At 42.6% G+C, this 22738-nt stretch overlaps 1 protein-coding gene across 7 annotated transcripts in view; it reads left to right on the forward strand.

Moving 5' to 3' along the window:
• The window catches only part of NDST2 (N-deacetylase and N-sulfotransferase 2), a 149092-nt gene that overhangs the window by 72417 nt on the left and 53937 nt on the right, over positions 1-22738 (forward strand). For 6 of the 7 annotated variants that reach the window (XM_087767186.1, XM_087767192.1, XM_087767190.1 and 3 more), the window contains one exon: positions 22254-22314. The gene's annotated coding sequence lies outside the window, so the exon portion shown is untranslated. Of the gene's footprint in view, positions 1-10903; positions 10925-22253; positions 22315-22738 lie in introns of those variants that run through there. The other variant, XM_087767193.1, reaches the window with a different exon arrangement.

Here is a 22738-nt window from a genome sequence, read left to right on the forward strand (position 1 = left end):
TCCTGGACTGCAAATGCACATTGCTGGGTCATGTTGAGCTTCTCATCAGCCAACACCCCCAAGTCCTTCTCCTCAGAGCTGCTCTCAGGCCATTCTCTGCCCAGGCTGTATTTGTGCTTGGGATTGCTGTGACCTATGTGCAGGACCTTGCACTTGGCCTTGTTGAACTTCATGAGGTTCGCACGGGCCCACCTCTCCAGCCTGTCAAGGTCCCTCTGGATGACATCCCTTCCCTCCAGCGTGTCAGCCGCACCACACAGCGTGATGTCGTCATCAGACTTGCTGAGGGTGCAGTCAATCCCACTGTCCGTGTCACCCAACAAAGATGATAAACAGCGCCGGTCCCAATACTGACCCCTGCGGATCACCACTCATCACTGATCTCCACTTGGACATCAAGCCATTGCCCACAACTCTTTGAGTGCAACTATCCAGCCAATTCCTTATCCACGGAGTGGTCCATCTGTTAAATCCACATCTCTCCAATTTAGAGATAAGGATGTTGTGTGGGACAGCGTCAAATGCTTTGCATGAGTCTGGGTAGATGGCATCAGTTGCTCTTCCCTTATCCACCAATGGTGTAACCCCGTTGTAGAAGGCCACCAGATTTGTCAGGCGCAATTTGCCGTTAGTGAAGCCGTGTTGCCTGTCACCAGTCTCCTCCTTATTTTCCATGTGCCTTTAGCAGGAGGATCTGCTCCATGATGTTGCTGGGCACAGAGGTGAGGCTGACTGGCCTGTAGTTCCCTGGGTCTTCCTTTTGTCCCTTTGTAAGAATGGGGGTTATGTTTCCCCTTTTCCAGTCAGTGGGAACTTCACCGGACTGCCACGATTTCTCAAACATGTCGGATAGTGGCTTAGCAACTTCATGCGCCAGTTCCCTCAGGACCTGTGGATGCATCTCATCGGGTCCCATGGACTTGTGCACCTTCAGGTTCCTTAGATGGTCTCGAACCTGATCTTCTCCTACAGTGGGCGGTTCTTTATTCTCCCAGTCCCTGCCTTTGCCTTCTGCAGCTTTGGCGGTGTGGCTAGAGCACAAGCCAGTGAAGACTGAGGCAAGAAAGTCATTGAGTACCTCAGCCTTCTCCATATCCCAGGTAACCAGGTCTTGCGTTTGCTTCCGTAGAGGGCCCATGTTTTCCCTAGCGTTCCTTTTATCATCGAGGTAGCTATAGAAGCTTTTCTTGTTGCCCTTGATGTCCCTGGCCAGGTTTAATTTTATCGGGGCTTTAGCTTTCCTAACCTGATCCCTGGCTGCTCAGACTGTTTCTCTGTATTCCTCCCAGGCTACCTGTCCTTGCTTCCACCCTCTGTAGGCTTCCTTTTTGAGTTTGAGTTTGTCCAGGAGCTCCTTGTTCATCCACGCAGGCCTCCTGGCGTTTTTACCTGATTTCCTCTTTGTTGGGATGCATCGCTCCTGAGCTTGGAGGAGGTGATCCTTGAGTATCAACCAGCTTTCTTGGGCCCCTCTTCCCTCCAGGGCTTTATCCCGTGGTACTCTTCCAAGCAGATCCCTGAAGAGGCCAAAGCCTGCTCTCCTGAAGTCCAGGGTAGTGAGCTTGCTGTGCACCCTCCTTGGTGCCCTAAGGATCTTGAACCCCACCGTTTCATGGTCACTGCAGGTGAGGCTGCCCTTGAGCTTTGCGTTCCACACCAGCCCCTCCTTGTTGGTGAGAACAAGGTCCAGCGTAGTACCTCTCCTCGTTGGCTTGTCTGTCACTTGGAGAAGGAACCTGTCTGTCAGTTCCAGGAACCTCCTGGCTTGCTTATGCCCTGCTGTGTTGTCCCTGCAAGAGATATTGGGGTGGTTGAATTCCGCCATGAGGAGCAGGGCTTGTGAACGTGAGGCTGCTCCTGTCTGTCTATAGAGGGCCTCATCTGCATGGTCTTCCTGGTCAGGTGGCCTGTAGCAGACCCCCACTGTAATGTCACCTGTGCCTGCCCTCCCTTTAATTGTGACCCATAAGCTGTGGTTTGGCTCCTGATCCATCCCCAGGCGGAGCTCCATGCACCCCAGCTGGTCATTGACATAGAGGGCAATGCCTCCTCCTTGTCTCCCCTGCCTGTCCTTCCTGGAGAGCCTGTACCTTCCATTCCAGCACTCCGGTCACAGGAGGCATCCCACCACATCTCCGTGATGCCAGTAGGATCATAGCCCTGCAGGCGTGTGCACATCTCTAACACCTCTTGTTTATTCCCCATGCTGTGTGTGTTTGCATAGAGGCATTTAAGTTGGACCCCTGATGAAGCCAACTTACTGGCTGGAATTCCTTTGTGCTGCTCTTCAGGTGCACACCTGCTGACCTGTGATCCTTCTCCAGGCTCTGGGCATCTATTCCTGACACTGGCATCCAGCTGGCAGGAGTGGTATGGACAGAGGTTCCTTTCACCCGGGAACTTGAGTTTAAAGACCTTTTCACCAGCTTGGCAAGCCTATGACAGAAAATGCTCTTCCCCTTCTCTGACAGATGGACCCCATCAGCCTCCAGTAGACCAGGTTTCTCAAAGCCAGTCCCATGTCTAAGTAGCCAAACCCCTGGCTGTGGTACCAGTCCTGTAACCACTTGTTGATTTGCCGGATTTGACTGGCCCTTTCAAACCCCTTCTCTTTGACCAGGAGGACTGATGAAAAAACTATCTGTGCTCCAGAATCCCTTACCACTTCTCCTAGGGCTCTGTAATCCTTCTTGATACTCCTCAGACTGCTCCTGGCTGTATCATTGGTGCCCACGTGAAGCAGCAGCAGTGGATAATAGGCAGTGGACTGTACCAGGCTTGGTGGTGTCTCGGTGATGTTCCTGATAAGAGCCCCCAGTAAGCAGCACACCTCTCTAGAGGCCTTATTTTTCCTCATCAAAGTATGTCTTCCAAGTTTCAAAAGACAGTATGTCTTACAGCTCCAAGATGTGCTAGTACTCAAAGTTTTCCAATGATGCTATGGAAAGCTTTGTTGTAGAAGGCTTTGACATGTTAAGAGTGACTGTAGTAGCCAAGACTTCTCAATGATTTGTAGATCAGGTACCAGCAATCTGTACCTCAATTCCAGCTTGAGTCTGTAGATGTTACTGTGTTTGTGATTGTTTCTTTGAAGATGTTTACCTTTCCTTAGGTTAACTCCTTGTGTTTAGGATTCTTCTTTTCTTCCTCTCCCTCCTACCATTTTTAATTTATCCCATTGTTATGTACAGTAGGACTGTGTGCTCACAGGAGCTTTTAGGCAGGGTTCAGAAACAGGAGGCTTTTAATGCAATGGATCTGTATTGGTAATTGATCTGGGATATTTGTGCTGGAGTGGTCTGTTACATCCAGCTTTTATTCCCTGTCTACCCCCTAGCTTCTCTGAGGTTTCACAGCAAGTATCCAGAATGTAAACCAGATCATTGCAAACTAGTTGAGAATGACCTCACTCAGAGGCTAAGAGTTACTTTGGAAAGGGAGTGGAGAAAGTGACTGTAAACGGAAGTCCTTTGCTGGTGCATAAGCTTGAGGATGTCTAAACTTCAATTTACCATTTGTCCCTTTTGTAAACAGGACTAAAATATATTACTTATGGAGGTAGGGAATATAACTTGTGGTGGAAAAATGCAGTACCTGTGCTGAGTACTGGTTAACTTGTGAGCACAGAACACAGATTTTCCCATGTGCTCACAGACTCTTTATATCCATATTCCTCCTTTTTCTTTCCCACTTACAGAAAATCAAGTTCAAGGGTAATATTTTTAAAAGCAAATTATTACTTAGAAGCACAAAGTCTATGGCTTTTAGGTAGAAGACAATTCTGAAAGTTTTACCCTGGAAAGTATGTGTCTTCTAGGTTGGAGGGAGTTGTTTTGGTTTTGTTGGAGCCAAGAATTCGATGCATTTGCCACTTGATGTAAGCCTTAAGAATAATTTGATTAAAAGACTGTGTCTTGGAGTCCAGCAGTCTGGAATAAAGGGTCTCAGTGAACGGTGTATCTGTCCATGCTCTGGTGTTCAGGAGAGACTAGAAGTGTTTGGGCCACAGCAATAAGGATCAGGAGGAAAATGATACATAAAACACAGCGGTTAGTACTAGTCTGCTGCACACAGGACCCTTAAGAGACAGAAAGGAGAAGAGGTTAAAAAAAAAAAAAAAAAAAATCATTCCTGTGAAGACTTGTGAAGATTGTTCCTCTGGGTTTGCGCTTTTGATTGTGCAGCCTCCTTAAATGAGCTGTTGCAATTTTATCCCTTGGACATTTTTTAGGTTAGTAAACATTTCTTTTGCAGGCAGATATCAGCAATACATACTACTGAATGCTTTTGAGACCCAAATGTTACTAATGGCAGCCTTTGAGTGATGATTGAGAAACTGTGTTGAAAATTTTGCCTTACTTTTCAAGTATGCTAAGCATTTGATAGTTAAGCACTTAAACTTTTTGACATTGGTTCAGCTACAGCATTTCTTGATAACCATTGCTGATGGCAGATAATTTTCTTGATGTGGTGTTTTTGCTTCAGTGTCAATCAAGATGTATGATCAGTAACAAATTGCAATGAAAAAGATGCTGGAAATTCCAGAAAGTCTCTGTTGAAGGGCTTTAGCAGTCCAGGCTTTTCCACCACTTGCCTATCACCTTATGAGACTGAGCCTTTTACAATAGCTCTGTTCTTGGTTAATTTCGTGAACGACTGCAAGAATTTCTGTATTGGTTTGTCCTTCTGTAGGTAATGCTTGCAGATTCCTTATATGCTGCTTTTTTAAAGACATCTCTGTAGTGTTACAGCCTCTAAAACAGCATGAGCAGGTGCAGTCAGGCATGAACCCCCCTGATCCCCCCCAGCTCAGTCAGTGGTAGGGGGTTTCTCCGTCCACCTCCGCCGGGTGTACAGCAGGAGAGCCATGCTTGGATTTCAGTCCAGCCTTCAGTTCCCCCACTCAGCAATCACAAAGGTGCCTGCAGAGCCACTGGGGTAAGGGTGCAAGCCTGGGACTTGAAACAAGGAAGCTATGTGCTTAGCCTCCATTGCAGTTAGTAAAAAGGGGAAGAGATCGGGAAATAAATGCATTAGTCCAAGGATGAGACAGCAGGGAATCACCACCCCTCTCTGTCAGAAGTGTGACAGGAAAGTCCTGCTCTGGAGGACAGGTAAGCTTAGCCTGGGAAATAAGGGGGAGGAAATGCAGAGACTGGGTTTCACATAAAGCATGCTGGCTCCATTTGAGTATTTGGCATGCCTGCTATGCTTAATAATGTTGGTATTTAAATAGTTTTAAGCAGGCTTTGAAGTTAGAGCCATGTTTGAGTTAAGGTAGAGGTCAGTGTGTTGCAACTGTTGGCTGAACATTGATAACAACTTTGTGTACTTTTACATTTTTAAGCTGTTTGACAAAACAAGAAAATTTAGGAGTATGATTTTTAATCGAAAATTTAATAATTATGGCAGTTTTATGTGGCAAAACCCAACAAATCACAGAAGGCTGTTATTTTTCTGCATCCATGGTACTTTTCTTCATGGCCTAATTGAACACGTGAAATGAAACTCTTGGGCCTGGATTTTTCCTCCAACATGCAGAGAAGTGTGTATTTATGGTTTTAAAGTTTGAACCATGCTTGTCAAGTGTTTTAAAGCATGGGAATCCTAGGCAAGAGGGAAATGGGTATCTCCCATTGAAATCAGCGTACAGCCATAACGGCTGTGCCTGGGAAACTGGTACAGAGCAGCACTTCACGCTGTAACCCCTGCAGGCACTGGCAGCAGTGAAACAGAGGAAATTTTAAAAAAGAGTATCAGTGTAGACAAGCCCAGCCAGCGCTGCTTATGTGGAAGGAATTGGTCCAGAAGATTTTATCTTCTGTTTAGGTTTGCTGTTCCCTGCTCATGTCACATCTCCTTACTATTCTCCTTCCTTCTCACTTCCAGGACTGCCCTCTCTTGCAGGTGAGGCTCCCCTTCCCTGATCTTTGTTTGAAGAGGATGTGAGAGACAATAGCAGAGCGTTGAAGAAGGGCATGCTGTTGTATTGCCTGTATTGTCAAGAGCGTTTTAGAACTGGAGGCACAATGCTGCTTCAGACCTTTTAAGATATAGTTGAGTGGAGATTGCACTGGTATAAAGAGGCCAGTATGGGCTGAAAGGGCAATTACGGGAGAGCGCTCCAGTGCAGCTGAAGTGGGGAAAAAAGTAATTTTCCCCCCCACTGTTTGACAGGAATATGCTTACAAAATTAGTAGGAAAACTGCTCTCAAATATCTGTAATTTTGTGTATACTCCCATGGGGAAAAACACTTTCAGAGATTTGTAATTTTGTGTATGTTCCTGTGAGGACAGTAGAATGTGTGAATATAAACCACTCTTGATACCACATCTTTGGCATGTCATCTGCCTGTTCTTCAGATGTGCACAGCCCTTCCTTGTACTCAGAGGTTGCAGAAACCAGCTAAGCATCAGTCTTGAGGGCCCCAGTGCCCTGAGAAGCTTCATCTGGGACCTCCACCAGTGCACTGTTTCCCCAGGTGTCCAGGGACTGCCCTCAAGCTCAGGCCTGCACCTTCAGTCCTGAGCTGAGTGGTGTGGTAGGTGTGCTTGTCTCCTCTTCTGTCTCCACCTTGTTTCCTGGATGGACCATGAACCTATGTTGTAGGTAATGTGTCTTCTGTCTTGTCCTGTCCCTGGCTCCATCTCCTGCTCCTAACTGGACCCCCAGGTGGCCCTTGGACCCATTTCATCACTCACGTTGCTTGGGACTGTCGACGGACCTTGTCACCAGCACACAGCTCTGCCTGCCATGTTCAGATATGGTGGGACCGCACCCCATAAGTGCCATGGGGTTTCCTGCTCTTCCTCTCTTGGAGCAGCCAGCCCTTGATGCACCCTGAGACCAGAAGACACTGTACCAACTGAGTCATTTCTGGTGAGAAAGTAGCCAGATGAGGTGGAACAAACTACCTGCATGATTACTGTCTCCTTTTGAAGGTGAAACAGTTGTAAAGGTGAAGACATAAGAGCACAGGGTTAGAGTGTTTCTTTTCTTGCTGGTGGTATTTTAGTTTTTTTGTTGTTTTCTAAAGCTGTTACTGCCTGACACCAGCCACCCACAGTACTGGTAAACAACACATGGCACATAGCAAAAATTCTCCGTCTCCCCATACTTTGCCACAGAACAACAATGGGAGGTGGTGGTGACACAGTTGGTGGCGGTCACCATCTCCGTCGCTGATACGGGTTCTTGGAATGAAAGGGATCCTAAAGTGAAGGGATCTGCTTATATAGCAGCAAGCAGAAGATCTTGTCCAAAAAAAAAAAAAAAAAGTAATAGGTCTTCCTTTTTGTGGCAGTATATAGCTTCTTTTATCTCAAGTCAATGATAACAGTTTCCGTCTTGTACTTCACAAATTGTCGAAGCATCATCCTCCCATTCTGCCCCTCGTATTTAGGAACATCACTAGAAATGTTCAAAATACCTACAAAACCCCCTTGATTTTAAAAAAGTTAGACCAGTGTTGTTGATTACTGTTGTCTTACCTTCTGTTGCAGCTTTGCCTATACATCTTTCTGTTGTCTCTTTTCTCAAGTTTAAACAATAAGCTTCTCTCTTTTGTGTTTGTGTGGCACGCTTCATAAGACTTCTTATCACTGTAGCTACAGTGATGTAATTTACAGCGTGTTTTTCCTGCAGAAGAAACTGCTACTGGTATGTCTTCTCTATTGCCCATAGTGGATCAGAGCATCTGTCCATCAAGATGCAAAGTCATTCCCTTATCAACAGTAGCTCTCATTGTTTCAGAAAAAAATGCAGAAGAAGATTGTTATATTACACTCTTCCTAGATGTTTATTATGTTGTGCCTTGAAACAGGAGTGTTTCTGTGCTTTGTGATTGATGTTTATTGTTGTTAATTCAAATATGCTTATTATAAATATTAATGTTTCATAATTTTCTTACCGTCAGTGTTTATGGCATAGTAAGCACTACTGGATAATTGTGTATGATGTGAAACTATATAATCTCAAATTACACGAATTTTTACCCCTGAGTTTCACTGTGTATTCCCTTGTTCTTTTATTAGGAAACCAAATTAATAGTTCTTAATCTGTCCAGTCTCTCCTCTTGACTGTTTTGGATTTTTTCATGTACCTCTTAAACCTCCTGTTGGATTGAAAAAGAAAAAGAAGAGAAAACTGACAGACTTCAGATGTTTTTCTTTATGTTATCTTTTTCAATTAACAATTTCAATCCAGTACATCAATGTTTTTCTGTTATTTTAGGATAAAGCGGTGAGAACTGAACAGTGTTTCACAGTGGAAAGCACATGTTAGTTCTTGTACTACTCAACTTTTAATTCCTTATACATCTTAATATAACTTAATTTGCATTTTTACTGCATTTTTTTACTGTCACTATGTATTGAGCACACAGTGTGCCTTCCTGAAAGTGTCTAGTTTTTCCCCTTTGAGTTACTAATTTATTTATGACCCTGTTTAAAAAAAAAAAAGTATGAGTGATTATAATTTTCGCTGTTTAGTACTTTGCATTTATTAACCTTAAATATAATGTATCATCGTGTTTCTTCTTCTTAATTCGATTCTTCTGAGGGGAATACATATGTATGAAATTATTGTTTGGATTACAATTTGTTCGTATTGCCAAAGTGCCTAGACTCCTCATCACAGATCAGGTGCCAGCTGTTTTGGATGCTCTGTGAATGCAGCACAAAAACCAAATCCTTCATTTCAACTCATTTGCAAGCTACAGAAGCCAGGTTTATTAATCAAAAACTCACTGCGCCACTGTTTCTGCTTCTTTAGAGTACAGCATTTGCTACTTCAGATCTTTAAAATCTTTTCCTACTGTTAGATTTGATTAGTTCAAATAGATGTATTTGCTGTTTGCCAGTGTTATGATTTTATCAGATTTTATTGACAGCTTGCTTTACATCAGTGTTATGTGCCATTTTTCCTGAATTTGTGTTCTGCATTTTGTACCATAATTTGTATAATGTGAAAATTGTTTCCATACGAATTGGATTTTGTGTTTTTCTCTTAATAGAGGGTGGGTTTTTTATTAGACTCTATGTAATCCCCTGCATATGACCAAATCTTTTCCTACCTCATTAATGTGCTGTACTCTGGTTTACAGCCCACTGTGATCACAGCCTAGTGACTTCTGTCATTCTACTGCATTTCAGTTTTGCTTGTTGTGTTGTTCTCTTCTTACATGGCAGAGTAATTTTCTCTCTCTTTTATACCATTCTTCATCCTACATCAGTCTCTGGAGCCCCAGATGTTACTGGTCTAAAAATGGGACAGAAATTAACCCTGAACTCAGAAGACCCCAAACACTCTTTTACTGCTTTTACAGGCTACTGTGTTTGAATGCATTTTGATGCTTCTCACAGGGAGAAGATCTTGAAAGGGGCTAGGGCTATATCACAGCACTGTCATTTCCACATCCGTCTGCTGTGAGGGATACCTGGAGTAACGATGGGCTGCGCAGATAAACCAGTTATCAAGATTCTCCATCTGTGTTTCCCCACCACCACCCTTTTCCTTTACCCCCTACCTTGTGGGCACTATTCAGTGCTGTTCTGTAGCCAGCCTACACCGGTTATGTACTCGGGGCTTATCATCCACTTGTCAGCAATTGCACATTATTTCCATACCACAGCTTCAAAATCTATCCCTGTCTTCAGAGCTCCAGACAGGCCTTGCTTCCTCACGTTGCCTTGGTTATAGAGCTGCCCTATGTTTTAAAGGATACTGGTGAATGGGGGAAAGGAGGATCTGCTGGCAGAGGATAGTTTACAGAAAAATCCTGGGCAGAGTCCTTTCCTAGTAAACTGCATTTCCACTTCTACCGGTGTCTTCAGTTGTCAAAAATAACGTGCTGCGTGATGGGGAATTTTCGTAGCGAGGAGGTGTAGGATCATTCCTGTGTTTACAGCAGCTAGGTGTGTGTGTGATGCAATACGGGGAGACTTTATTTTGCCAGCACTGGGTGCCCCTAGGCCTTGTTAAATGTCAGCGTTGCTGTGAGCATGAGTTCTCTGCTGTCCTCTTCAGTTCATCTGTCTCAGGGTTGCCTGCATCTCTGAACTTCAGTGGAGTCAGGGAAAGTCTAGGCAATCAAGACGATGTAACTTGTACTTTTATTTATGCGGGGGCTGGGGAAAGGACTGCCTGGTTTGTAAGAACTTCATTGTGATGGATTAACTTTCCTCCTGAATGATTGCGTATGGTACATCCAAATGAGAGCTTGCGAAGTGGGCCGGCAGCCTGAGCAGAGCAATTAAAAGGCCCTGTGTGGGCAGGGAGTTGGCGAGAGGGCCGTGCTCCCTTGGCACGGCCTCCTCCAGTGCGCTGGGTGTCGGAGGCTTCTTGTGCCTGCGTTTCCTGCCGGAGCGAGTCCTCCCTTCTCCCGAGTGCTCCAGTAGGTCGCTAATGAACCTCAGCGGGAAAAGACAAAATGCAGTTCATGAATAGCTTTACAGTCCTCCTTCTCCCGCCCACCCTGCTCACTGTCCTGGGAATGTGCTGCCCACACAGTGACCAGAGAAGAATCTGGAGGCATTTGCAAGATAATGCCATATCAAATGTTCCATTCTCACACTCTTCTTCTTGTATTTTCAAAACTGTTTACATATTTCCTTTCAGTTTGCATGAATAAGCACATCACTCAGAGACTAAAAAGGGGGAAATGAATTTGCAAATGTGCAAAGCCACATAACTGTAATAAATTGCTTTAATTACGTATGGTGTGTTTAGTTTCTGGAAGCCTGTTGTGCATTGCGCGCTCTAACAAGTAGCCTTTCCTGTTGGCCTGCTGCTGTTTACCGGGCTGGCCATCCTCCCAAAGTAATACTCATCCAAATTCCCCACTTGACAGACGCTCACCAGGAGCCTTTTTGATCCTCAGATGCTCAGTATCATCTTGGATGTTGCTCTGGCAGACAGCAAAAGGTAGAGACTAGCTTTTCTCCCTAGGAGTTTGGTGTCTTTCGTATTTTTAAGTAATGTTTTTCAGCTGGTTTATGATGTTTTCAGAAAGATACAAAGTTACAGCTCAAGACAGAGTTGTCTCACTTGTGAATAGGCTTTTAGCCAACTAGTAAGTGCAAGTGGAGGTCATTTGTATCGTCCTCCTCAGGCCCTCCGGACTCCAGGGTACTTGAGCAGTGCTGTTTGCATGCTTTTCTGTAGTTACTGTTTTTCCTGGTAAGTTCCTTCTATTTTCCTTTCCTTTACCGTTTGGGAGGATTGGGAAGGTGTGCTATCAAAGTGCTTTGGCTTTACTTTCGGATGACAAAAGCTACAGAATCGTAATTATGTTATTTTTACTGCTGGCTAAATAATATTTCTCACTCTCTTTTCTTGTCCACTATTGCCTGTATTTGACCTATTGGTTTTTGTTTCAGTCTAGAAATGAACATGCTTTTTAACTCTTTCACCTTTTGTAAGGTAGATAGTTTTGGAGTTGCTAAGCTTAAGTTATTCCCTACGACAATCAAGAGTGATTTAAGGTGTTACGCAGTATAAGAAAAGGTCTTACTTTGAAGACTTTCAACTTGAAGTTGAAAAGGAGGCGGCAAAGATTAAAGGGAAGCTTTTCTGCTTTCTGTTGGTGTTTTCCTTTATCTGCAGTGGGGAAAAGCTGTTCGGTACTGTTGGGATTAAATGTAGAGAAGAACTGACAATAAATTTTTCTCTTCCTCTGGAAAGAAATGATTTTTCAGAAGGTTCAGAGTCAATTTGAAGAGCTAAAACAACCCTTCACATTATGGTGTCCTGTCTGTGCCCATCATACCCCTAGCCTTTTCTGAGGAGCTGCAGCAAAGTCAGCTAAAGTGATCCTAAGTGTCTGGAAATAACCTTTGTGCAGCCCTTCCCACAGTTGGGAAACTGGTAGTGTTCATTTATTCCTCTGCTCATAACTATCTGTGTGCAAAAGGGAGATACTTGCTCTTCCTTCCTGAAACTGTCTCTCTAGAAGTTGCTATGCTCTAAGGAAACGATGACCATATTAATGAATTCATCAATCACAATAATCTGATTAAATCGATGGGGGAGAGGGAGCCAGCAGATGAAACAAACAGATTATTTTAAGATATACGAGATACTCAATTAGTGACTGATTCACTCAACATTTAAATGGAAGTGTTGCACAAGAGATTTACTGGTAACCAATGTAATAAATTATGCTATGTGGCTTTTCATCTAAGAGAAAGGCTCATGTACTGTTACAGGGACCTGTAAATAAAACAGTGGCAAAGTATTACATGTAAGAAATATGAGGTATATATATTACTTTATTTTTTTTTAATATGCATATATTTGTGTATGTGCATTTTGCTTAGTAATGGACTAGGATATGGACAGTACTATGGAGAGATTAGCATGGATTTTAAGCCTTGTACAGGCACTTTGCCCAGGACCTGCTGAATGTGTTTTCAGGCATATAGGAAACTGAGACTTGAGTAAGAAGGGAGTTGCTTCATGTCACTGAGGTTTCAGGGGCAATCCCCTAGAGTACAGAGATAATGGAAGGGAAGCTTTCTGTCAGGGAGCATATGTTTTTGTGACGATTACACTGTGTATAGATTAGGACTTCTGGGAGGGAGGGAATAGGAAGATGTGTTTGGAACACAGGACCATCTGCCAGTACCTTGGCATAGTCATTTCATTAATGAGAAGCTTATTAGCTTGAGTCCAGCTGAGATAGACAAGAAGGGCAGCAAAAGGGACAGAAAACTATCATCCAGCCACCATTGAAACAGGGAAGAGATGGCTCTGATAACCTGTAAAATCTGATTTTGTTAAAAGAACTATTCTTGGTAAGAACTATTCTGCTTGGTAAGAAGGTATAAGCCTTCTTCTTGCTGAAAAAATGTTTCCTTAATCTTGTGATGCAGTGTGGGACATCCTTCGGTAGGGAAAATATATAACTGAGGGTGAGCTGGAATCGACAAGAAGGTGCTAGGAAAAGAGGAAAGAACAGTGATTTTTAGTGGGAAATTGGTTTTGCATCAAATTACTTCCTTTTCCCTTTGGTAAACGCTTGAAGGTGCCCTGTATTGAATGTTGGATATTTAATATTTGCGGTGACAAAGGATGATACCTGTAAGATACAACTTTGAGAGCACCACAGGCCCGGCCCTGGCTATGCCAGCAACCTCAGAGAGCTCACAGTCTGGCGTGTGCTCCATGTGAGAGGAAAAAATCAGGGGGGTGCTTTGGGCAGGCAGAAAATAGTGCTCCAGAAGCAAAAAGGCAGTGGTTAGGAGCCTGTGATCTCTGGTCCTGTGACCTCCCACTCCTATTTCTGCTGCTGACATGGTAAGTGTCCACACTTGTGCTCTGTTCCTCAGTTTTGCTGTCCTGTAAATCAGAAAAATTATACTTAGCCTGTTTTTTGGGAGACCTTTGCTATTATTCTGTTGGCACGATGCTATTGTATTTAAACAGCTCTGTTTTTCTTTTGACAGTTGAGTCAGACTTGAGTCTGGGTGAGGGTGAGGTGGCAGAGCCTTTGCCTGGAGATAAATGGTGGCTAGAAGTACAAAGTGGTATGAGTGTTGGTATTTGGGAAATTATTTCCCTTTTGTCTGGTTTTATACTGTTCAGGTTGGACTGGTAGTTAAGCTGAAGGGAAGGAATAAGAAAAAAGTGTTTCCCATGAAAAGCCCTATAATCTGTAACTGCCTAGGTCCACAGGAGCGTGGATGTGTTCAGGACACAGTGCGAGGGTTATGCAGTTCACCAGCAAGATGGTCTGGTAAATAAGGCTGGACAAGGGCAATTTCTGTTTGCACTGTTAGGATAAAAAAGGCTGTTTCCCCTGACGTTTTTGCTGATTTATGAGGTAACTCAGATGGGGCATTGTCTCTGACTTTGTCTATTGTAAATCTGTTGAAACAAAAGGAACGTGCATTTTCAAAAAATGAGTAGAAAAATATAGCTTAGGAGTGTCAAAACACCTAAGCAGAGTGAGCCTTAACTGAACGGGGTTTGGTTAGTCATCCACTTTGCAAATTCTCTTTTTGTATTGAGGAGGAGAGAAGATTAGTGAGATGAAAATCTGTGTTATTACAGAGATAAGAATTGGTTATGGTTGGGTCCCAAAGGGGAAAGAAGTTTTTTAATTTTATTAAAAAAACCCAACCCTTTGCTGTGATTCATGTGTAGTGCTTAGACAGCTCCATGCCAAAAAAATAATTATAATACTGTATAGCATGGTGTTTATATACATAAATGTATGAACAAATACTGGCACAACATAAATACAAATCCTGACCCTGTGCTTGTTGAATTCAGTGGAAATACTTCTGATGGTTGTGACAAACATTAGATCAGAGTCTCACGCTGACATGTAAATGTGGTCTAAAAACTCAAACTGAAGATTCTACTCCTGGATAATTTTTTACTACTTGCCTTAAAATGGAGCAGAGTTGATTGAGAGTCTTAAAAAAACCTTGTCCTGCACACCAGACCCTGCTGTGTTTCATCTACTGAAACACTGTTTGATAGTATCCTACAGTGATAATATTCAATTGCCATGTTGCACGCTTTTTAAACAGACAGTTCATGTATTTTCTCTCTCAAGTGGTGGAAGAATATTGTTGGTCCCACAAGGGCATGGTAGGTCAGGATTTTGGCTCAGTGTACAAGTCTAAAAGGCTTTGCACTTAGTGAAGCTATAAAGAAACCTCCAGCTGGCTGAACGCCTCTCTTAAAAACACAAGCGTGGCCTTATTCCGAAATGATGCTCAGGCAAAGTTGTGTATGCTTCAGTCTCTTGGGATGAGAGAGGAGTGGGAGGGAGGCCTTCACTGATGTTCCAGTGAAGCCAGGAAAGTCAGATGTTTGCATGTAAACACTGGGAATTTAATCACTGATTGACTCAGAATCACTGTGAAAAGGTAGGATAAGACTAAGACGGGGGAAGAGAAAGAAGGAAGACAGCAGAGAGCTTTTAACTTGAGGTATGAAAAGAAATTAAGAGGGGAAGTAGAAATTTTCATTTCATTGTAAGCATAAAAGCTCCCTTAGCTGTTTATGTGAACTATGAAATTGTGGAGCTCCATGCAGCATCATTCCAGCAGCAGAGCCCAGAGCTGAGCGCCTGCATTGGGAGTGTTATGTACAGCTTTGCTTTAGTGTCTTTCTGGGTCAATGACTTTCAAACAATGCTGCACAGAGCTACTTTAGTCGCGCTTCCATGAGTCAATCTGTAAGTACTGACACTTCTCCCTGATCGTAACCCAGTGTCCTGGAGAATCTGCAGGCTTTTTTGACTACTAATCTCAAAGCATTTATGGTGTTGCTTGAACTCAGGTTGGTTGATCATGTGTACCTTTTTTCAGATGCCATTCTTCCTGACAATTCAACCACAGTCAGATTGTTGACTTCAAAAGGGAAAGGATGTGGCCAAGTCCTTGCACCTGTAGCACTGAAAGAATTGATACTCCTCACATTGTTCTGGCACTACTCTCTCAGTAGCCACAATCTGTAGCGTTGTCTCATGGAGAATAAGGAGAAAGAGAATTATTGGTTCATGCAAAGATTTTTTTCCAAGCATAATGAGCAATAGGATCAAGCAGCAGCAGCATTTATATTATCTTAAAACGGATTTGTGTACCAGGTTGTTTTACCTCTGCATCCCAGAAAAGATAAAGGAAGAGGGATGGTAGGCAGAGCTAAAATAATGTATTTAAACATTCTTCCAAACAAGCTCATGTGGTAGTGGAGGCTTCTGTGGATGGATCAGGTTTCTATTTCCATTTCTGGGAAGGTTTGGTGATGACTGGAGCTTTTATATAGCCAACCTCAGTGGCAATTGGGAGCCCCCAGGGAGGAGGGAACAGTCTGTTCAGCATTTGTGTGTTCCTCACCAGCTGACTGCACCTGCAGCCTTTGCCATCAGCGGCCGGGTATACAGGCATTTTGGAAAGCAGCAGCCGCACTGAGGAGCAGAGTTTGAAAAAACTGTGTGGAAAGAGAAAGCAAGCTATCATACCTCAAAGTGTGGGAAAGATCCTGAAGATACATGTTTGTTTGTGAGCGTTGGCTAAGCTGAGTTTGGGGCTGAACATTGACTAAGCATGTAAAAGGTAATTGAGTAAGAAGTTTTGATTTCTTCTTTCCCCTCATCCCCCTGAAAGCATGAATTATTTTTACCCGTTTTCTCCGTTTCCATGTACCCAAATTTCCTTCCTCTTGCCTACTGAAAAAGGCAAAAGGCACCTAGTTGAAAAGGTGTGGATACAGCCAATCTGCTAACAAGTCCTATCCTTTCACAGTTTGGTTTCAAGATATCATATTTATTCTTCCGGATTTGAATTTAATTCAGCTTTGTTCATTTGCATCCAGGAAGTAGCCCTATATCTGTAATTTTTATTTGTTTTATTGGATCGAGTATCTCTTCTTATTATGTATCTTTTCTGTACAGCCAGCTGTGCTATGGCCACTTACTGGGCATCTTGGAAGTTATTACTATGAACGTCAAAGTGCATACAAGGAAAGCTGTTTAAGCAGCACATTAGAACTGAATTATGGGCAAAACTCCATTTTCTTTCTTGCGGCGTGTCTTTATGGTTATATCAAACATGTAGATTATTGTCTTTATTGGTTTTTCACTTTATAAAAAATGAACAGTGTTAATTTTAGTTTTAATTAGTTCCTTGGTGGGGAACTAATTCATAACCTAGAATTGCCAATTCATAACATTGTACACACATTTGTGAGGTTAAACGAGGAGCTGTTTATACTTTGTTTTTTTCCCCCTCATCATCTTAGATATTGGAGGAATCTCCCCTGCAATGTAGAGTGCACTTCACTTTATGATAAAAGACACAGATAAAAGTAGTCGTAAGGAGCCTGAAGAGGCAACACTGTCCAGATCAAATATTGACAATGATAAATGAAAAACATACAGAAGGAATTTTATGGACATAAAGTCAGTATGCTTCTGACTTAATTTGCTTTATTTAATGGAGAAATAAATGACCCTCTTCCTCTTGAAATGCTCCGTGGTAGCTGTCAACTTCATTGTAAATTGGGGGTCACCATTTAGGCACAAAGCCTTTACATAGGTTTCTGTTGACATTAAGTTTATTCCTGTGGGATTTGGGCTCCTAGGTGTTTTCAGGCTGTCTGTCTGGAAACCTAACACATCATTGCCTTTCATTAATCTGGTTGTTTGCTGGTTTTTCTTTTTAAATGCTATTTTTCTTTAAATGCTATTTTTCTTAAGATAACGATGGCTTTATGACTGGTATAGGGGAGATAAGGCATTGCTTTGTCTGCATGAGCCATGGTTGTTAGCGCCAGGAAAAGACTAGTACCAAACTAGGTGTCTTTAGTTCTTTTGGGTGCTCTTAATTTTGAATACTTTGAGGAGGAGTAGCCTAAACAAGCCATGAGCAGAATTGTTTACATGATCTGAGTGGGGTGAAAGGTTTAAATACAGTGCTCTGCTACTTTAACCCAGTGGTTCGGAGAGTGCGCAAAGCTATCAACTTAATTACAGCATTGCTGTACAGCAGTGGCTCTGTGGCAGGATGGAAACTGACAGTCTTTTAAGATATATCTGTCTAATACATAAATCATAATTTTTCCTTATTCAAGACCATTCTTTGCTCATTGAGGAACAGTCAGAAACAAAGGGCGGGGGGGGAGAGAGAATTATAGCAATGGAAGTTTATCAGCTGAGAAAGCTATTTCCTTCCTACCTGCATGATGAGAGCAGAAAGCAAAAGAGAACAAGGAGAGATCTTTTCCTAATATTTTAGTTGTAGTCATTATTCCTTTTTTTTTTTTTTTTTTTTTTTTTTTTTTTTTTTTTTACAAATTTCTTCTCTTCTCACAAAGATGGCATGATTTTAGCTGGTAGACTGCAGCATTGGGCAGAAGGTTGTTACGGTATCTTTTTCCCCATTGGCCTTGATTGCAGTTGGTTTGGTTTTTTTGTTTGTTGGGAGACATACAACTAGCTGATAGCAGGAGAGAAAAGGACAGAGGCTAAGACAGCGTTATGGTTTTAACACTTCACTGCTTGCATTGGCCTTTCTGAAAATTGGACTGCTGGAGCAATCAGGGTCATGGGGATTTCGGAGCAGTACGGTTGCAAGCAAGCACAGTCATGCTGATGGCAGACGGGGGTCTGGGCCACATGCCCTCCATGCCATGAATAGGCTTATAGGGAGGAATCCTTTCCTCTGTTGTGTGCAGACAAGGTGATGCCACACAAAGACATGCAAGATCTGAAGTAGGGCATTGGCTGAATAATGAACCATGTTAAGCCATTTGCTTTACATTATTGAACTGATGCTTCTCCTTCCTCAGATGGCTCTGCCTTTTTCTTCTGTTGTGAAAGCTTCTCTGGTGAATTATGTTGAAGGCAACCTGTCATACAAGAGGGAGGGGAGGAATTTAAGAGATCAATTCTAGAACTTTGAAAATGAGACTGCTTTCTCTTATCAGAAATATGAATTCACTTAAGAGCTTCACTGGGTCTCAGAAACCATTTCCCTTCTCAAACCAGTTCTGCTGGATGCACATGAATGAGCCATAAAGGAGCTATACGTGTTAAGGTAATCTGTTTTGATGGCAAATGTCCTTGATTAACTATTTCAAGTATATCCTTGCTGCCTAGTTTCAATTTTCTTTCACTTTGTTGGAGATCCTGAAAGGGAATGGTGTTTTCTCCATGGTGCTTCTTTCTTGAGCATTTGCAGTTTCTGACAGTGACTTTTTCTGATAGTTGTTCCTTGGTTTCACTCTTTCCCACATAGCTTTACACCTTTTCCTTCCCCCTTCTCTATGTACATTTTCCCCTTTTTTCCAGTTCGATTGCTGCAGTCCATCCATCTTTCCTCCCTGTAGCCACTAAAAGTCACCCCTGTCTTTGCTCTGTGTTGTGATTGTGCAGCTTTGAACTGTAAAGCTACGCAACTCTTTCAGTGATGTTGTAAAGTATTTGTTCTCCAGGAAGAAATGCCAGCCTCGGGTGCCTGTGGTTTTAATTCTCTATTTCATTCTTTTACAGAAATTAACTAAAAATTGCCACCATTTTACTAAGCAGGGCTTTCTATTCGCTGTTCATGCACCTGCAAATCTTTTCATATTTTGATCATATCAAGCTACTTTCTATGTTTTCCCAGTGTATGCTTTATCATTATTTATTTTCACTGTGCTTCCGATTTGGGCTTTTAAAATTATTATTATTTTTAAACTAAAGACTGCCATAGTTCTTTGGTGTAATTACTACAGAGACATACAAAGTAGAACTGTTGTCCATTTAGTGTGACTTGGATTGTTTGCCCAGACTGAGGATAAGATCTTCATGGGAAAATAGTTCCACTTGGTTGGTTGGGCTCCCATGTGAATACTGTTCTTCTGACTAAGTGGACATCATTGTATTTGATTAGTGTAAATATTAAGGTTTTTATGCTTAGAAAAACTAAGCACCCGTCTCATTTTCCTGAAAGCTGTTTTATCTCGTAATGGTGAAGGGGACCACACACATGCTCTCACACGTGTCCTGGGCGTTCCAGACAGCATCTGTTACGCTCAGGTTTGGCTTTTTTTTCCGGAGTAAAAAGTAAAGCGAAACTTCTAGTGTGGCTGGTATTTAAAGAAATAAAACTGTCAGGAATGCAAATGTCATTGCTTATTGAGTCTCCATACGGCACACACCCTGACTAACGGGAGCGCCTGCATGGCCAGAGCACAAGCTCCTGAGCTGTCCCACTCTGCTGTTATGGCTGGTAAATTTGAAACTAAATACAAACACGGGAAAAGATATGATACTCCTAGAGTTAATGATATCTTTCCAAAATCGCTTAATCGTGTGCTAGGCAGAGGTTCATTAACATTAGTAAATGCTTTGATGCCTAGAGATGAAATGTGGTGTTGCCTTCTCTGTTAAGCATTTGGGAGGTGGTGTTTAGCAGCTGTTGATAATGGTGGTAGCGTGTGCTTTGTGCTGAGAGCTTTGCAAACATACAAATCCGTTTGCTTCTCACGGACAACATAGGCAGATGAGTATGTATGGAGTAAGGGAAATGGGAAATCGTTAGGCAAGGTTTTTGCCACCTCACAGGTCTTCCTGTGGAAATGACAGCAGTGTTTACTGTTGCTTTAAACCACTCCTTTAGTTTAAGGTTCTTTAAAAAAAAAATCTTGCCGTGAAATCAGATTTGGCCGATTCAAGTCATATTCTACCAATGGAAAAATCTATCTGCTTGATAATATCACTCTGTTCTTTGTGTTTCATCACTGGCTACTTATCAATTATTGTGTTCAGTTTAAATTCCTTGTTACCCCGTTCAACTGGTGTTAAATTCTGCCTCCCCTCTTACCCTGCTCTGTTGTGTTTCTACTTCTATCGGTTGTGACATGCCTTAGTGGAAAACTGGGACTGCAGAGAGCAGGACTCTCTTTACCTCATTGATACAACGGTATCTGAGCTTCTGTAAGTGTGAACAAGGTGCCTTTTTAAAAGCTGAAGAGAAAATTATTTGTAACTCATGTTCCTTTTTGAGTGTCTCCCCTGCATTTGTGACCTGTTGATCCTTCTGGTTTTTTTCAAGTCTGCTGTATTCTGGAAAGTAAAACCAACTAGACCAGAGTGATACTCCGTCTCGGTCCAAGTTGCCACTTTGGTAATAGCTTGCATCAGAAAGTGCAAGATATTTTTGCAGTGAAACATCAGGGACAGCCAGCCCCTATGGGAAACATTAAATGGCATTAGCTGGGTGTTGGTGTATCTGCTTATGTGGGTCTTAACAACTACCGTGGGGGTAGTGGATATGTGAGAGTCTTATCCACTGCCATTGTATAAATTCTAATAATTAACCTCCTAATTTGATTGTTTTTCTCAGTGAGTTTCACTGGATTGTCGCAGTTCTGTTAAAAACGTTTCTTTAGTTGTCTGTTCCTTTTACAGTGACATCAAACATTCACCCCTTTTGTAGTTTAGTTGTTTTGCTGTTGCATCTGGCTGTTTTGATGTTTACCCTGGTGTGCTGGGATCTGTGGAGGCCAGGCGTGCAGGGCTTCTCATTCTGCCTTCTCAAAACTGTTTAGTGAAAAAACATAAGAATTATGGATCAAAATAAAAGAGCAAAGTTGTGTACTGAGGAAGGGTAGGTGCTTTTTTCCTAAACTAATCTTTATCTAACGAGGAAAAGGGAAAAGAGAAAATTTTGCTCTTGTAAATTCGCGAGGAAGGCAGGGAGCTGGGTGCACTTGGTTATATTTACATGCAGTGCAAATGTGGTTCTTGTTTACTAATTGGCTGTAGAGGTATAAAAGATTATTGGAAACTCAAAGGTCAGAGTTTTTGCTGAATCAAGGTCTGTGTGAGCCGGGAAGCTACAGGAGAGTACGTGTGTATCTGAGACACAGCTGATGTGGAAGAGCAGCCTTTAGAGGCTGTCTGACAGGTATAGTAAAATTAGCCTTTTAGCCCCAACCCTGTTCTAATCTGTGCCCTCCCTCGGGATTTCGGTGACTCAACCGAGACACTCTCACTGGCAGGCTGCTCTCTATGTGTGTGTACACACACACACACGTTTCCTCAGCCTCAGTTAGCTTCACAAAGTACTTTCATCTGTGTGATCACTAGCCAGGTAGAGGGGTGGAGGAAGGGTGTAACTCCGTCCTTCGGTGGTTTGGTTTTTGTTTCGGAGTATACCTAATGGTCCTGACTCTTTTAAAGCCTTTGGCAATAGACTACACAGACTTTGTCACACCACTGAAGTTTTACTAACTGATTTAGCTGTGGCCAAGACTAAAGAAGGTAGCGTCTTACAGTTTGCTTTGTTGGCTGTTTCAAAGGCAACAATATTAATGAACAGATGTGAGAAATCCCATTAGGACTATGCTGGCGTGTCCAGTTCTCTCAGCTCATACCACATTTGCTTGTTCTGTGAACTTTCTTTTTTCTTTGTGGTTTACCTCTAAATCCAGGTTCCTGGTTTGTTGGTTGTTTTTTTTCCCCTGCACTAGTCATTTCTCATCTTGCCCCGCTCTTTCTCACTCTTGCACGATTGAGCCTGCTGCAGCGCAACCCTACGTCATCGTCTAGTCAGTGCCAACAAGGCTGTTGTCATGGCCTCGTTCTGTCCTCATGCCATGGCTAGTGTAATGTAATCATTACCTTGGTTCTGGAGAGCGAAGGTGCTCCTGCTAAGTAAATATTTACGAACACTGATGGAGGCTAACATTAGGGAAGAGAGAGAGAAGCACTGTTTGAAGTCTTGTTTCTTTTTTATTTATTTTAAAACAGAACGTTGTTCCTGAGAGAAGCAGCTGATGACTATTTTTCCTTCACCAGACTGTCATCAGAGGTAAGTGCAGAATCTTTTGAGTTTTTATGGGCTGACATCTTCAGATTTGGTAAGGGGAAGAGCTTACTTAAGTCATTTTCAGTGGTCTCATGTCAAAATAAGAGGCAAGGAATCAGGTAGGAGGAGGAGCCTAGACTTTTATGCTGCAGTGTGAAGTTGCACTCCTCCTTCCCCCCCTTAGAATGGTTTGCAGAGGAAACAATGCCATGTGTCTTGTCTCCAGTTGCCCAGTTGTCAGCGTGAAGTGGCAGATGAGTTCATTTGGATCAGAAATGAATTTCTGATGCAGTTCCTGAGAACAGGACCAGGTGGTTGCTTATTGCTAAATGTTACTTTATTTAAATGGAGTTACTACTTTCATACCTTGTGGGCAAAATTTGGGGCAATGTTGTTCAGTATCCATTAACTCTGCCTTTGAAAAGGA

This window comes from Nipponia nippon, unplaced genomic scaffold, assembly GCF_047370975.1.
Source record: "Nipponia nippon isolate SJK-2023a ecotype South Korea unplaced genomic scaffold, ASM4737097v1 scaffold_3, whole genome shotgun sequence".
NCBI lineage: Eukaryota > Metazoa > Chordata > Aves > Pelecaniformes > Threskiornithidae > Nipponia > Nipponia nippon.